General features: G+C 44.0%; 1 protein-coding gene across 1 annotated transcript in view; it reads left to right on the top strand.

The window, feature by feature from the left end:
• Positions 1-15,827, top strand: part of CALR3 (calreticulin 3) — a 120,341-nt gene that overhangs the window by 81,882 nt on the left and 22,632 nt on the right. The gene's annotated exons all lie outside the window — the stretch shown is intronic.

Genomic DNA, 15,827 nt, shown 5'->3' with positions numbered 1-15,827 from the left:
AGCTATTTATATGTGTATTACTTCATGGGCACAACCTAAATATTCTTTTTAATGTAATTATTTTTGTTATTATTAGTGTTTTTGATTGTATTATGATGTCATTAGTATCATTAGAAGTAGTAACAGTTTCATTATTATCAATAGTTATATTAATTAGGAATGCATTACATAATACATTAATGCAGAGGTTCCCAAACTTTTTTGACCTGTTGCTCCTCTGACCCACTGGCCATAGGCTGTGGCTCCCCACTACGCCACTTTTCCTTGACGGGTGGAGAGATGCAAGCCCGGCCCCAGGAGCACCTCCATCCCTCTCCCCGAAAACTGCTGGGATGAAGCTGATGAAGGTATCACAACCATACAGCGTCCCTCCAGCCCACAGCCCCCAGTGTGCACATCACTGGATGCAGGCTCCAGGCCCTTCCCTCCAGTTCCCACTGGACACCGTGTGCTGGCTGCGCTCCCATTGCATCTCACAGATGAGGCAGCCACCCTTGGCCTCACTGCAGAATGTCTTCAGGACACGTGGAACAGCAGGCACCCTGGGCCCACTCTTCTCCACCAAAGCTCATTCATCAAGCAGCAGCATCCACTCTTTATCCCAGTGCAGAGGGATCCCACTCCTTTGTCCGGCACTCTGTCTCCCCTCAAGGCGCATCAGTCCATCCAGGAAAGGAGGTGACCATGTTGGAACTGCTGCCCCATGCACACTCCATTCCTCACACAGTACCGGCAGCAGTCCCTCAATGGAGGGCAGGAGGGGCCCACCCTGTGCCCACTGTCCAGGGCCGGACTGGGAACCACAATCGGCCCTGGCAAAGTGCTCGTCCGGCCCCTCCTCTCCACTCTGGAGGGGAGGGGGGTTGTGGGTGCCACCAAGCTCTTTGTTGGGTCGGTTTTCGGCCGAATTTGGTACAGGATCGATTTTGTAGCTATGCTGCCAAAACGGCCCTGTAATAAAAACGGCCCCCAGGGGCCCAAAACCGGCCCCACCCATGCAACGCACCCGGGGATTGCCTGGTGCCCACTATGGCCAGTCCGGCCCTGCCACTGTCCCTCTCTACCCCAACTCCTCAGAATTCCAGCTCTGCGCTGGAGGTGAAGGTGCACACCCCGGGCCTCCCATGTCTCTTCGCCAGCAACGTAACCCCGAGCAATATTAGTGTTTCTGTTGTGAATTAAATACATGTAATCCAGAGGCTTGACCTAAATCACACGTCTCACTTCTTTTTTATGTCTGAGATCTGTTTAAACAGCTTAGTAAGATGCCCCAGCTAAACTGGAGGGCTATCGAGTAGGATTCAGGAAGTTATAATCCAAAATGTAATCAACTCACTCAGACTACATTCTTGTATATTAATGCAAACTGGCCCAGAGGGTGGGGAATTACATTATGATGTCTGTTCATCAAAGCACTCGCACATCTGCTGTAAAGGCCAGAAGCCCAATTGCTCTTTTCCACAACAGATATTTCTTCATTACAACTAATAGGAGTAGCCTATATCCAGGTAAGCAGTGAGTACAAAAAGATTGCTCATGCAAATATTTTTATGGGTAACTACACAAAATATCGAATTCAAAATATCGAATGGACAAAATATTGAACTCAAAATGTAGAATGGACAAAAGATCGAATGGACAGAATATAGTGGTGAAAAATATCGAATTGAAGGCAAGTAATTTAATATCGATATTTAAAATATAGAAAGTCAAAATATCGAATTTTTAATTATATTGAATTTTTTAAAGTGTTTTGTATGTTAGTATATGTGTGAAAAGTGTATATTATTTTTGTAATTTATTTTAAGTAATGAATTTTATGTTATTTAATTTTTGCGTAATTTAATTCTGTAGCAAAATGTGGGTTTATAGGGGAATAGGGTGGGAAGTAATGTAATTGTAATTCATTAAATATTTTTATTTATTTATTGGTATTCATTTTGAATTAATTGGTAATTAATTTTTAATTGGTAATTATTTTTTAATAAATGATTAACTGATAATTATGTTAATTTTATTAATTTATTTTCTGTAGTGGGTTGTGGCTTTATAGTGGAATAGGGTGGGAAGTAGTTTAATTTTAATTAATTAAATATTTATATTTATTGGTATTCATTTTGACTTAATTGTTAATTAATTTTTAATTGGTAATTAATTTTTATTAATTGCTTAATTGATAATTAAGATAATTGTATTAATTTATTTGCTGTAGCGGATTGTGTGTTTATAGGGGAATAGGGTGGGAAGTAATTTAATTATAATTAATTATATATTAAAAATACTTTTTGTGTATTGATAATTAATTCACTGTTCATTAATCATTAATTGGTATTAATTTTTCTTATTAATTCGTTTTTGGTATTGAAAATTAATTAGTTGTTAATTGATTATGAATAGGTAATTAATTTTAATAACTAATATGTATTTGTATTTTTAATTGATTCATTATTACATAATATTAAATTGGTAATTCATTTTAATGCATTTTTTATTGGTATTGATATTTAATTTATTTGTATCATTACTTTCCCTACTGTTGTACTCTCTGGAGTGGGAATAGTAATTTTTACCCCTACGCTATCCAAAGCTTTCCCTACTGTTGCACTCTTTGGAGTGGGAATAGTCATTTTTACCCCTAAGCTATCCAACGCTTTCCCTACTGTTGCACTCTCTGGAGTGGGAATAGTAATTTTTACCCCTACGCTATCCAATGCTTTCCCTACTGTTGCACTCTCTGGAGTGGGAATAGTAATTTTTACCCCTACGCTATCCAACGCTTTCCCTACTGTTGCACTCTTTGGAGTGGGAATAGTAATTTTTACCCCTACGCTATCCACGCTTTCCCTACTGTTGCACTCTATGGAGTGTGAATAGTAATTTTTACCACTACGCTATCCAATGCTTCCCCTACTGTTGCACTCACTAGAGTGGGAATAGTAATTTTTACCCCTACGCTATCCAAAGTTTTCCCTACTGTTGCACTCACTGGAGTGGGAATAGTAATTTTTACCCCTACGCTATCCAACGTTTTCCCTACTGTTGCACTCACTGGAGTCGTAATAGTAAATTTTACCCTCCCGCTATCCTACGGTAAAAATATTGTATATTTTTTATTAATATTACGTTAATATATATATATATATATATATATATATATATATATATATATATATATATATATATATATATATATATATATATATATGTATTAAAAAATAAAATTGTATTTCTTTTATAACTTAAAATAATTTTTTAATAATTTTAAGGTTATTTATGTATTTTGAAGTATGTTTCAGTTAATTATATTTATTATTTCATTAATTTTAAATTATTTTTAAGACATTACAAAAAAATTCGATATTTTGACTAACTATATTTTTTACAATGATATTTTTGATTCAATATTTTTGTACTTACCTGTTTGTAGATAGGAATTCAATATTTTTGCAGTCTATATTTTGGAATCGATATTTTGGTAAGTCTACACTTTTGTATTCGATATTTTGTCAGTGATCCATTTTTATGAAAAACATAACTTTTCAATTCCACTTGTTAAGAAACCAGCTCGACGTGTGTTTTTGAGAGCTGGGAAATGACACCAAATGTCAGCAGAATGCTTAAAGATAAAGAAAACGTTACTTATTTATTATAAAGAATGACAGATACCAGATCTAAATTAAATCGAAACCCTTTTGGTGAGGCGAGCGTTGTCCACGCCTACTGTGAGACAGGTCTGGGTCTGCGATGTGGACGAACACCAGCACTTATCTCTCTTTGTTCTTGCCACCTCCAGACCTCCCCAAGAGTTGCAACGACCGCGTGAAAACAATGCCAAACAACGAACTGCAACCTAATCTAGTGCCGCAGGGGAAAGCCCCCTAGCAGGCTGTTCACATCAAACAACTGGTGCATGAGTACTGACCACAGAAAACCGGTCAGACGCAGCGGTTCCCAAACTGGTGCACATCTTTTCGCGGCGCCCCAGACAAGTTTTAATGGCGCACCGGGGTGCCGCGGCGCACAGATTGGGAACCACTATCTTAATGTATTACCACCTCCATAGTCTAGAGATGCCTTTCATAGTTATATAGATGTATGTCACCACTGGACAAAATATGTAACTTTTTGGGAGACAGCAGAAATTCCAATTAAATATTTGCAAGTTTTATAGTAGACCTGGTACATATTCAGGGTACTACAGAGACCTCTTCTTTCTTCTTTTTGCTGTATTGTTTTGTTTCTTCCAGTTCAATCACGCAGCTCACTCTACAGCAGTGATACTCAAAGTATGGCCTGGGGGCTGCTTGTGGCCCTTTTGACCTTTACGTGCAGCCCCCCTGGTGAACAGCAGCACAAGCAGCTGTTTACTTGCTGAGCATTAATATTCATTAAACATGTTAAATAAACGGGCAAGCATTTATTTGCAGGTTAAATGAAGTTATGAAGTAACTTCGGTGGTGTACCGCACCACTTAACATTAGTTAACCTGCAAGTAAATGCTTGCCCATTTATTTAACATTTTGTAGACCTCCTTACACGATCCCTGATCCACCCAGACCCCCGACTGTAACCCTGCTGGCATCAGTGTGGTCCTCAATCACACCACAGACTCTGCTTTGTGGCCCCGGGACAAATGTTTGCGAGTACCTATTCTCTAGGGGTCTCCAACCTTTCCACTTACAAGAGCTACTTATGCTCAATGAAAATCCTCCCGAGCTACTAATAATATTAGTTTTGAACACATCAAATAAGACTATATTAGTGGTCTCCCTATGCACGGTTACCAGCCACGATCTCCTCAGTGTAGGATTGACAGCAGTAATGCAATTTGGAATGCCTCTACAAGGGCAATACATAACAGCCACAGATGCAATACCCCCTGGCACCAAATTAATAACATTAGTAATAAGTCTATCCTTTTATATCTCATATTTATCATTCAGATACCAGATTTAAGTAGATTTTGGAAATTATGGGTTTTGAAAATACATACATTCTCATATCAAATACACACTTTTCAATTTTGGTATACATATATTGCCAACTCGCAGGGTGCCACTGTGTGTCACACGATTTAGGCTCCATTCACACAGTCTGCCAGGGATGACTTGAAATTACACTGTGGTTGGGAAAACAAGCTAAACACCACTGTAAAGAGTGGATATCCGGCTTGTTTTTGGAGGCAGTAACCAGCCGATGTGCACAAAGGTGTGAAAACACCCCAGAACATCTGGGACAGCCTCGATGACAGTATCTCTATAAAGGATTTGACAGTATTTCTATAAACGACTTGCTCCGAAACAATATTTGTTCAACTTGAGCTACTTTTTATTGTATTATTCAAAATGTTGAGAATGATTGAATTATAAGAGGTTCCCATTAGATATAGGTGGTTTATATTAGATACCTTTTTTAATTTTCATGTATAGGTGATGTTTGTTTATTTAAGCACTTGATCGTTTTAGAATTTTTCTTTGATTCATACACTGTGAATACATTTTATGTAAATAATTTAAATAAGTATATTTTTCACTATATGAAACGGTAATTATTTCTGGAAGAGCCAAGATAGTTTAAGTTCTTTATTCAAGTGCATTCTGATTGATTAACAATAGATCCTGAACATTGATAGGAGGCACAAACGGGCAATTGTTTTGGATTTGTTACATTTATTACAGAGCTGCCAACTCACACAATGCCATCGTGTGTCACACAATTTCAGCTCCTTTCACACGTCCCCCAGGGAGGAGCGTGGTAGGGAAACTAGCTGAAAACCACTGTAAACAGTGTATTTCTAGTTCATTTTGGGAGGTAGTAACCAGCCAATGTCCATAAATGGTGTGAAAACACCCCAGAACATCAGGGACAGCCTCGATGACCCTTTTTTTTTTTATAAAGGGGAGTGGGTAGGGGACTTGGCGAGGGTCAGAGTGCCTCTGCACTCTCAGCACCAGGCCCTGCCCCCTTCAAGGCCCTGCCTCCTCACACAGTGAAAATATGTTGTAAGCTGGCAAGTAAGACATTAATTCAACCAAACAAAAGCTTCTAATTTAGTAGGTTGGACAACACATAGGAGAGCTACTCACAGGTAGCTTGAGAGCTACCAGTAGCTCACGAGCTACTCGTTGGAGAAGCCTGCTCTACTTTATGGCCCCGGGACAAATGTTTGCGAGTACCTATTCTCTACAGGGTGTCGCACACATTTGATGCACCAGTCTTTCGAGAAATGTACAGTTAGCAGGTAAACTCTTGTCTAGCTTGTTCCCATGTGCAACTTTTGAGACTTTTGAACCAGGTGTTGAGTACCCTGATTGTGCTTAACAGCTTTGAGGCTTGAGAGCAATTACCATGCCTATATGTTCCTGAAACTGGCTTGGCCTCCTGCATCTTCGGCCTGACAGTGCCGATGCTGTTACCCATATCAGAGTTCTGGCTCTTTTGTTGATAAACCTGTCACTATCTATCCCAAAACCTCTGTCACTATCCTGGCTAGGACCACACCAGTACCTGCTGGTTTCATGGCACCCATGTCTTTACCAGTGTCTCCTAAAGACAGCATGTGTTCTATTCAGTGCACAGAGGATCACCTTGTCAATGACGCACTTTATATAAAACATGACAGAATTACTCTCTTTTCTCTTGTTGCATGGTACAACTTCTTCAGGGAGGCAGCATTGCACAACTGTGTGCTTTTACTGCCTCACAAGAGGGCAGGGGGCAGGTATGAGTGCCCACAACTGAGTTGGTGGGGTGTGTATGGAAGAAGAAGAGTTATCAGCTTATTGTCAATTCATTTTGCTAACTTAAACTCTTCAGAAGGGGTAAAAGCCTAAACATAGAGTGAGTTTTCTATTTTTACAAATGCACTGATGATCCCACTGAATGGAAATATCTTTCAAAGGGATCTGTTTTGCAGGTGTCCCAAAACATGTGCACCACCAACCCACCTAGTCCCGGCAGTCCACTCTTGCCAAGCATATCTCTAACTCCTCATGCGATTTACCCCCAGTGACCGCACCGAGTGGGGCTTGGAAAGCCAGAAGGATATCAGCAGAACTAAAACACTCACATAACAGCAAATACGGTGCCTAATCTGCGGTGAGACCTCACAAAATATTTCTCCAAGATTGATACCAAAAGAGGGTCATGCCTCTACTCAAAGGCTTTAAGTGAGTTACCCATTTCTTACAAGTTGAGTGTTATATTACTTCTTTTATGCTGCTTTTCTCAGGAGGGTGAGACTTGGGGCCCGATTATGATGCCAGTTGGACTCTAGTCCGACCAGCACCGTGACAAGAGCAGGACCGCCCGGCTAGAAGTCAGCGGTCCTGCTGCCTGCATTACAATGTGAACGCCTTTGCGGCAGTTGCAATGTGTGTATTTTGCATAGCGGCGTGTGCTGCGGGCTGCAGTACACGCCGCAATACAAAATGTGCACATTTAAAACATCCCTACACTATGTGGCAGGGACATATTTAGCAACATCGTAGGAGTAGGGGGAAAGGGGCACTGCTAGGGGGCATTTGATAGAGTGCGCAGGTCACCCGGGTCACAAGTTTACCAATTTTCCCCACGCACTGGGCCCTGGCGTGAGTAAACAAGGACTGAGTTTGCGTGAACAGGGTGATTTCTTGCACGCCACTATGAGTAATTCGGGGGGTGACTTCACACTTACTGCTGATCATGTACCTGACTTACCACAGGCACATTACTCCTGACGGATCAGGAGCTAGCAGGGAATAGGTGACAGGGTTCCTAGGAAAAATTGCACTTTATACACCAAGATACCTTTATCCACACTATATATATATTGTAAAATGACCACAGACACCTGATGAGTTTTAAAGTTTTATCGAAAAGATTTCAGAATGAATATGCCAAGATGGCAAGCCAAATACAAAATAACACATCAAGAGTTATAATTAATACCACAATGTAACTATGGATTAGGGCAAGTACCATTAGCAAAATTGAGAACACTGACGAGTACTGGGATATTCACTGCAAACTTAAACTAGGGCAAGGGACATAAAACAGGACCTAATATGAGTACTTAACTAGGCTAGTTATTCTATTCTTACTGAATTTCACTGCAAACAATGCTAAGGGAAAAGGGGAAAAATGGAACATACTACTATAATATGACAATGTAATAATGTCCTACGGGTAGAGGAAAAAGTGGAATAATTCTAATAAACAATTGCATATAAGTTGCTTTCAAGGCAATAGGGCAGTATCACAGGCAAGAGTGCTTTATTAAGAAAAAGAGAGAGAGAGAGAGAGTGATAGAAAAGACGTAAACCCACTGATTGATATTTACCTAATTAGGAATGAGGACTAACCCTGGCCACGGGTCAGTTTGGAAGACGGGGACAAGGACCCTCAAGGAATGGAATACCAGAATGTGAGCAGGTACAGCTCACGGACAGTCAGGACAGGATACCCCTCAGGTTTGGGTCAGGGCTGGGCTCACCAAGGTACGACCAACACCCACAGCTTCGGATGCAACGCCTGCGTTACCCCTCTCTGCAAGTAATCCGCCAGTAACCCCGATTGGGTTTTTGAATTTCCCCAGCAAAGTGCTTCGCCAGCACTTAAGACTATTTCCACCCCTAGGAGATTGTGGAAAGCATGGACAGAGTGCTCCGCAGCACTCTAGTTTGAGCACCTATAGAGTTCGTAGGGTCAGTGACAGGTCTGCTACTCGGACAAGTCGGACAATTTCTCTATGCTACACTAGGACAATTATACGGTTTGGGGACCCTTAGACCACCCACTAATGTTGCAAGTGACAATTCCCCACATTATGATTGGTCAGGAGAGGTGATTCGGTCATTGTCGCCTCCTAGAATTCAGTGTTCCCATCATTAATAATAATTTTTGCATACCCGCCCCTTGGGTTCACGTTCCCAGGCATAGGAATACAGAAAACAATACAAGTGCTTAGCATATAGCAACAGTGTTTCTTCGCTCAAGGTAGGATTCAGTCTCCTGGAGAGGGTTCCCAGGCGCATTGTGCTTCAGGAGCCAGCTGGCTTGTTTCAGCTTCTGCGCAGTAAGGTTTCTCCCAGGTCACATGACAGGTTTCAGAGGAGCTTCATCATGGCGTAGCTCAAGTGTGCCCCAGCCCCCAGAGACGCGGTACATGAAAAGTAAGCGAGAACAAATTAGAATCATACATAAACTAATCACACTGTATTCCGTTATAGGTTTTTACACACCCCTTATTTTATAACATCTGTAGTATTAAGGTTTAGTGCGAAAAGACAGATAGGCGAAAGCAGCGGTAGCAAGCTGAGAGCGTGGTGAGAGACAAGCGGCCATATTCGCATCAGTGCGCATGAGCAATACAATCCCTCCAAAATGCGAGTGCGTCACATCACATGGGTATGACCGACGCATGCGCAGACTGGATTTCTGCAAAAGCAGCCGTTTCCTTAGTGCAAGCATTGTGAGGATGAAAAGACACACAGGCAAGCCTCTCGGGGACACCCGCGTGTTGGGGAAAATGCTTAATAAATGACGGACAGTGGGATTAATGTGATTATACATTAGGCGAGGTTCATGAGTGAGAGCAAGTCGCTTTACGTGCGAATCCTTGCTCCATCAATCCCCTCTTTGATGATATTTACTATCATCACTACAAAGGAAACAGATGCCAACTTTCATTCTTCCATATCATGCATCTCAATTTCGACAAACTTATTGTTGATTTTTCTTTCAGCTTCTTTATGAGAGTGGTGATTCTTCACCTTTTTGTAGATTTGATTCCTCAATTCTTCTAATTCTAACTCATCTATATTTCTCTTCACTCCTCTCTTATTCATAGTGTACTTCTTTTTACAATTTTGACATTTGCAGCAGATGAATATGATCAGTGCAACCACACCTATTCCAAATATTGGCATCAGTATTTTCCACAGAAGATTTCTACCTAAGTTAGAGAACCAACTACCTATAGAGGAGAGACCTCCAGTCAGTCTCGTCCAGGCACTATCAACCTCCAATGGTTTGAGTTCTTTTTCCAAATTCGTTATGTTCTTCACATATCTTTTAAGTTCAATACTTTTGTCAGGTATATAGGTGCAACAATGTTGCGCCTTCAGCATTCTACAGACTCCGCCCTCTTTTGCTAATAAGGTATCAAGAGCAAGGCGATTCTGCAAAACCATTGATCTAATCGCAACCATCTCAGTATTGACCAGCAGGAATCCAGCAGCAGTGTCGGTAGATAACCGATCCACTACTGTAGACAATTTGCAGATTCTGTGAGTGTTCAGAACTACCCCCATTCCAGGTATCAGTGCACTAAAGATATCACCTATGATTTCTCCTACACTCTCACGTTTACTACGCACTAAGCCATTAGTGTAGTCATCATTGCTTCCAGCAGCATTATTCACATGGTATATTTTCGGGAAAACAATACCAAAGTAGCAGCTTCCATACCAGTGATCCGGCAATTTAAAATAAGCCTTGTTCCCACATATATAATATATTCCGGGAAACACAGGTTCTGACCCATTTTTGAAACCCCAACCTCCAATTACCTTATAATTATGTTCACACTCGCTGGAACCAATGAATACATTGTTATAATATTCTGTCCTTTCTCTATGGAGACAAAGTTTTCCTTTCCGTTCAAAGTCCAGCAACAAAGCAGGATTAGCTTCGCCTTGCGAGGTGTTATCCATATGTTCTGCCCACCTAGGGACTCTATCCTTTTCGTCATTTGCCTTTTTCTGAAACTTTTCCCTCCTTCTGTCTGCCATTTTTATGAACATCTTTTCCTGCTCTTGCAAGGAACAGGTCAGATTAGCCTGTCATGCTTCATTTAAGTCTATGTCACCTATAGTCAGGAAATATTCTCCCATATACCGGGTTACCTCGCTTCTAATATGTACAAGGTTCAGGTGTCCCCTAATTGGGAGTTCAGAAAAGACTACGTCAGCATTTGAATAGTAGTACTGCAGAGTGCTTCTATAAAACAAGCTTGCCAATATACTACAGGAGATTCCATAGGTTAGGGGTAAGTGGTGATATGTCACACCTTCAGCTACAGAAGTGGGTAGCTTCATGCAGACATAACAATCTTCTATTTCCATAGCTTCTACATAATGCACTAATATGGCTGAGATACCCGCCACCCCCTCTCAACACAATCCCCAAGAATTGGGAAACCGGAAACAGTTCTTGAACTTTTGGAAGGCGGGAAGGGAGTTACCCTTCCCGGCCGTATTTATTAAAATATGAAACAAAATCAAAACATTAAAATAACAGTTTCATATTATGTACAATTTCATTTCCACATTACGATGTTTGGCTAACCTTAACAGATCTCTAATACAAAGGTTCTCCTAGCCGAACTAACATCCTACAAAACATTTGACTTGAAATTGTACATCCTAACGTTAAGGGCCAACGGCAAGGTCGTAACCGGTGTCAGATCCCTAAACCAGAAATACCACCCTCACTTGTGAGAGGAGCGACCGCACAGAGGCGTACCTCAAGTGCATCTACCAATTTCCCTTGGACTTGACGGGGGCCCCAATGAACTCGACGCCATTTAACGGTCGTTCGAGGACTCGTGTGAGGTGTCTAAAAGGTAGCGTAAACCCCCTCCCGCACCCCACACAACTTACCCATCTGCCGTCGCAGATGTCCTGGCCCCGGGAAATTCCCCAGGAGGGCCCGTAGCCCCTCCTATCCAGGAAGGGGCCTTGACCACCTTTCCTTTCCTTCCGGCGGCCTATCCTTAGACGGGACCGCCTCCCCGTTGAGGGGCCAATTGGCCACCTCCCCCGAGCGCTCCCATCCGTAATGGGTGACGCCCCCCCATAGGGATCTTCCAATTACTGCTCACCGATCATGACCTTACCGCCCGACCAAAATAAATACGACAATTCTACCTAACTTACTAAGATTACAAAACAAACATAACTTATTACAAGCATAAATACTGATCAATCCTAGTGCAAAATTACTTTATTTGCAAAACATACTGAAAATAACCATTCTTTATTGCATATTCAAAAATTTCACGACAATCATCACAACCTGCAAGAAAAAGAGTTACCATATCAAAACTTTATTTAAAACAACTCGCTGTCCTCAGGGGCTGGTGGGTGGGTCAAAATTGGCTCTTCGTTCCGTCTCGAGCTCACGTGCAGCGGGGAGGTGCAGCTTCAGAGCACAGGAACAAGAGGATGCTTTCTTGGCTTCTGCTCCTTTTATCCGTCTTCAGGGCGGGCGTAAACCCGCCCCCGCCTGCCTCCGAGGGCGTGGCCGGCCGCGTCAGTGTCTAGGACAACCCACTCTAGGGCGGGAAAAAGGCGCGCCCCGGCTACGCCGCTTCGGGCATACCAGCCGAGACTCGCCTCCCGCCCAAGATGGCTTCCCGGGGGGATCGTGGTACTCCACCATACGTTCGGGGGGACCGAATGGTCGCCTCTTTCCATATGGCTGAGATACCCGCCACCCCCTCTCAACACAATCCCCAAGAATTGGGAAACCGGAAACAGTTCTTGAACTTTTGGAAGGCGGGAAGGGAGTTACCCTTCCCGGCCGTATTTATTAAAATATGAAACAAAATCAAAACATTAAAATAACAGTTTCATATTATGTACAATTTCATTTCCACATTACGATGTTTGGCTAACCTTAACAGATCTCTAATACAAAGGTTCTCCTAGCCGAACTAACATCCTACAAAACATTTGACTTGAAATTGTACATCCTAACGTTAAGGGCCAACGGCAAGGTCGTAACCGGTGTCAGATCCCTAAACCAGAAATACCACCCTCACTTGTGAGAGGAGCGACCGCACAGAGGCGTACCTCAAGTGCATCTACCAATTTCCCTTGGACTTGATGGGGGCCCCAATGAACTCGACGCCATTTAACGGTCGTTCGAGGACTCGTGTGAGGTGTCTAAAAGGTAGCGTAAACCCCCTCCCGCACCCCACACAACTTACCCATCTGCCGTCGCAGATGTCCTGGCCCCGGGAAATTCCCCAGGAGGGCCCGTAGCCCCTCCTATCCAGGAAGGGGCCTTGACCACCTTTCCTTTCCTTCCGGCGGCCTATCCTTAGACGGGACCGCCTCCCCGTTGAGGGGCCAATTGGCCACCTCCCCCGAGCGCTCCCATCCGTAATGGGTGACGCCCCCCCATAGGGATCTTCCAATTACTGCTCACCGATCATGACCTTACCGCCCGACCAAAATAAATACGACAATTCTACCTAACTTACTAAGATTACAAAACAAACATAACTTATTACAAGCATAAATACTGATCAATCCTAGTGCAAAATTACTTTATTTGCAAAACATACTGAAAATAACCATTCTTTATTGCATATTCAAAAATTTCACGACAATCATCACAACCTGCAAGAAAAAGAGTTACCATATCAAAACTTTATTTAAAACAACTCGCTGTCCTCAGGGGCTGGTGGGTGGGTCAAAATTGGCTCTTCGTTCCGTCTCGAGCTCACGTGCAGCGGGGAGGTGCAGCTTCAGAGCACAGGAACAAGAGGATGCTTTCTTGGCTTCTGCTCCTTTTATCCGTCTTCAGGGCGGGCGTAAACCCGCCCCCGCCTGCCTCCGAGGGCGTGGCCGGCCGCGTCAGTGTCTAGGACAACCCACTCTAGGGCGGGAAAAAGGCGCGCCCCGGCTACGCCGCTTCGGGCATACCAGCCGAGACTCGCCTCCCGCCCAAGATGGCTTCCCGGGGGGATCGTGGTACTCCACCATACGTTCGGGGGGACCGAATGGTCGCCCCTTTCCATATGGCTGAGATACCCGCCACCCCCTCTCAACACAATCCCCAAGAATTGGGAAACCGGAAACAGTTCTTGAACTTTTGGAAGGCGGGAAGGGAGTTACCCTTCCCGGCCGTATTTATTAAAATATGAAACAAAATCAAAACATTAAAATAACAGTTTCATATTATGTACAATTTCATTTCCACATTACGATGTTTGGCTAACCTTAACAGATCTCTAATACAAAGGTTCTCCTAGCCGAACTAACATCCTACAAAACATTTGACTTGAAATTGTACATCCTAACGTTAAGGGCCAACGGCAAGGTCGTAACCGGTGTCAGATCCCTAAACCAGAAATACCACCCTCACTTGTGAGAGGAGCGACCGCACAGAGGCGTACCTCAAGTGCATCTACCAATTTCCCTTGGACTTGACGGGGGCCCCAATGAACTCGACGCCATTTAACGGTCGTTCGAGGACTCGTGTGAGGTGTCTAAAAGGTAGCGTAAACCCCCTCCCGCACCCCACACAACTTACCCATCTGCCGTCGCAGATGTCCTGGCCCCGGGAAATTCCCCAGGAGGGCCCGTAGCCCCTCCTATCCAGGAAGGGGCCTTGACCACCTTTCCTTTCCTTCCGGCAGCCTATCCTTAGACGGGACCGCCTCCCCGTTGAGGGGCCAATTGGCCACCTCCCCCGAGCGCTCCCATCCGTAATGGGTGACGCCCCCCCATAGGGATCTTCCAATTACTGCTCACCGATCATGACCTTACCGCCACAGGCCGGATAGTTGACCGGCTATCCGGACCCCCCACTCCTGCCTAAAGGTCATGTTTTAAACCCTTCAACCAAGCTATGAGGTCTCCTATGAGTAACTCATTCCCCACCCGGGACAAATGAACCCCGTCCCCCAAATACATACTGTCCCCTTTGATACAACCATGCGAAACAGAATGCAGTGTACTTGAACGAAACAATCTACTCACTTTGTTATTTATTTTCCTTACGGAATGATTCAGAGCAGAAACCGAAATAGCCCCCCGCCACACTTTCCGTGGGATCATATGGGACCATGCGATTGTGCACCCTGGAACTCTTCTTGCCAACCAACTTACTGTGGAAAGCATTGCCTCAAGAAGAAGTCGTCTACCAGTGGCCACCAGATCGTTGCCCCCAAGATGGACTATGATTATAGACGGCGGTGACCTTGTCCGCCCTAACAAACCCTCGAAAAAGGATTGAAACTGGTCAATACAGAGCCCGCCCTTTCCGTAGAAGGACACCCTGTACCCGTATTCCCCAGCCACGTGAATCATATCACCTGCTTTGAATACGTCCGCGGCACGCCTCACGTATGAGTGGCCCACGACCCACACCTCCTTTTTCGCAGTCGGTGATTTCTGACCGCTGGTCCCCAGGTGTCGGGTCGACTGCACAGTCCGCCCCGCTTCGTAAGCTTGCGCAACTGAAAACCAAACAAAAAAAAAAAGCGTGAGTATATCATTACAGCTTCACAACATGTGCAAGCGCACATACCTTTTATAACAGTTCGAGGACCAACGTCCCACACGTTTTACTTCCTCCACACTCAGACCCTTGGCTGTAGCCTCAGTAGCAGCCCCTATCCGAAAGGAATGGGTCCCGAACTCGCCGGGGTTCAAGCCCGCGGCCAAAATCGACATTGCAAGCACCCTCTGGAACTGAAACCTCGTCAGTGGGGTGGCGTCAGCGTGTCGCAACAAGGTCCCCCCCCATGCTGCCACCCTCTGCGCTAAGTATTCCTCTACGCACACCGCAGGGCACATGAAGAACCGGGGATCCTCTGAATGATTACGCAGTCCCCGATTGCACCCTGATCGGATTTGGACCTAACAAACGAGACCGTCATCGTCTCCCCCCTGACCTGAATGTGCTCCCGGCACAATCCCCCCATCGTATCCCGCTTGTTCTTCGCCACTAATTCGCTTACCCGCATAGCCCCATGGAATGCTAGTGCAAATGCGGCTCGGAACAACACTGCTTCGTACTGGGATGAACATGTTGCCGGGAGTACGGACCAT

Source organism: Lissotriton vulgaris, chromosome 12, assembly GCF_964263255.1.
Source record: "Lissotriton vulgaris chromosome 12, aLisVul1.2, whole genome shotgun sequence".
NCBI lineage: Eukaryota > Metazoa > Chordata > Amphibia > Caudata > Salamandridae > Lissotriton > Lissotriton vulgaris.
This window is presented reverse-complemented; position numbering and strand designations above follow the sequence as displayed.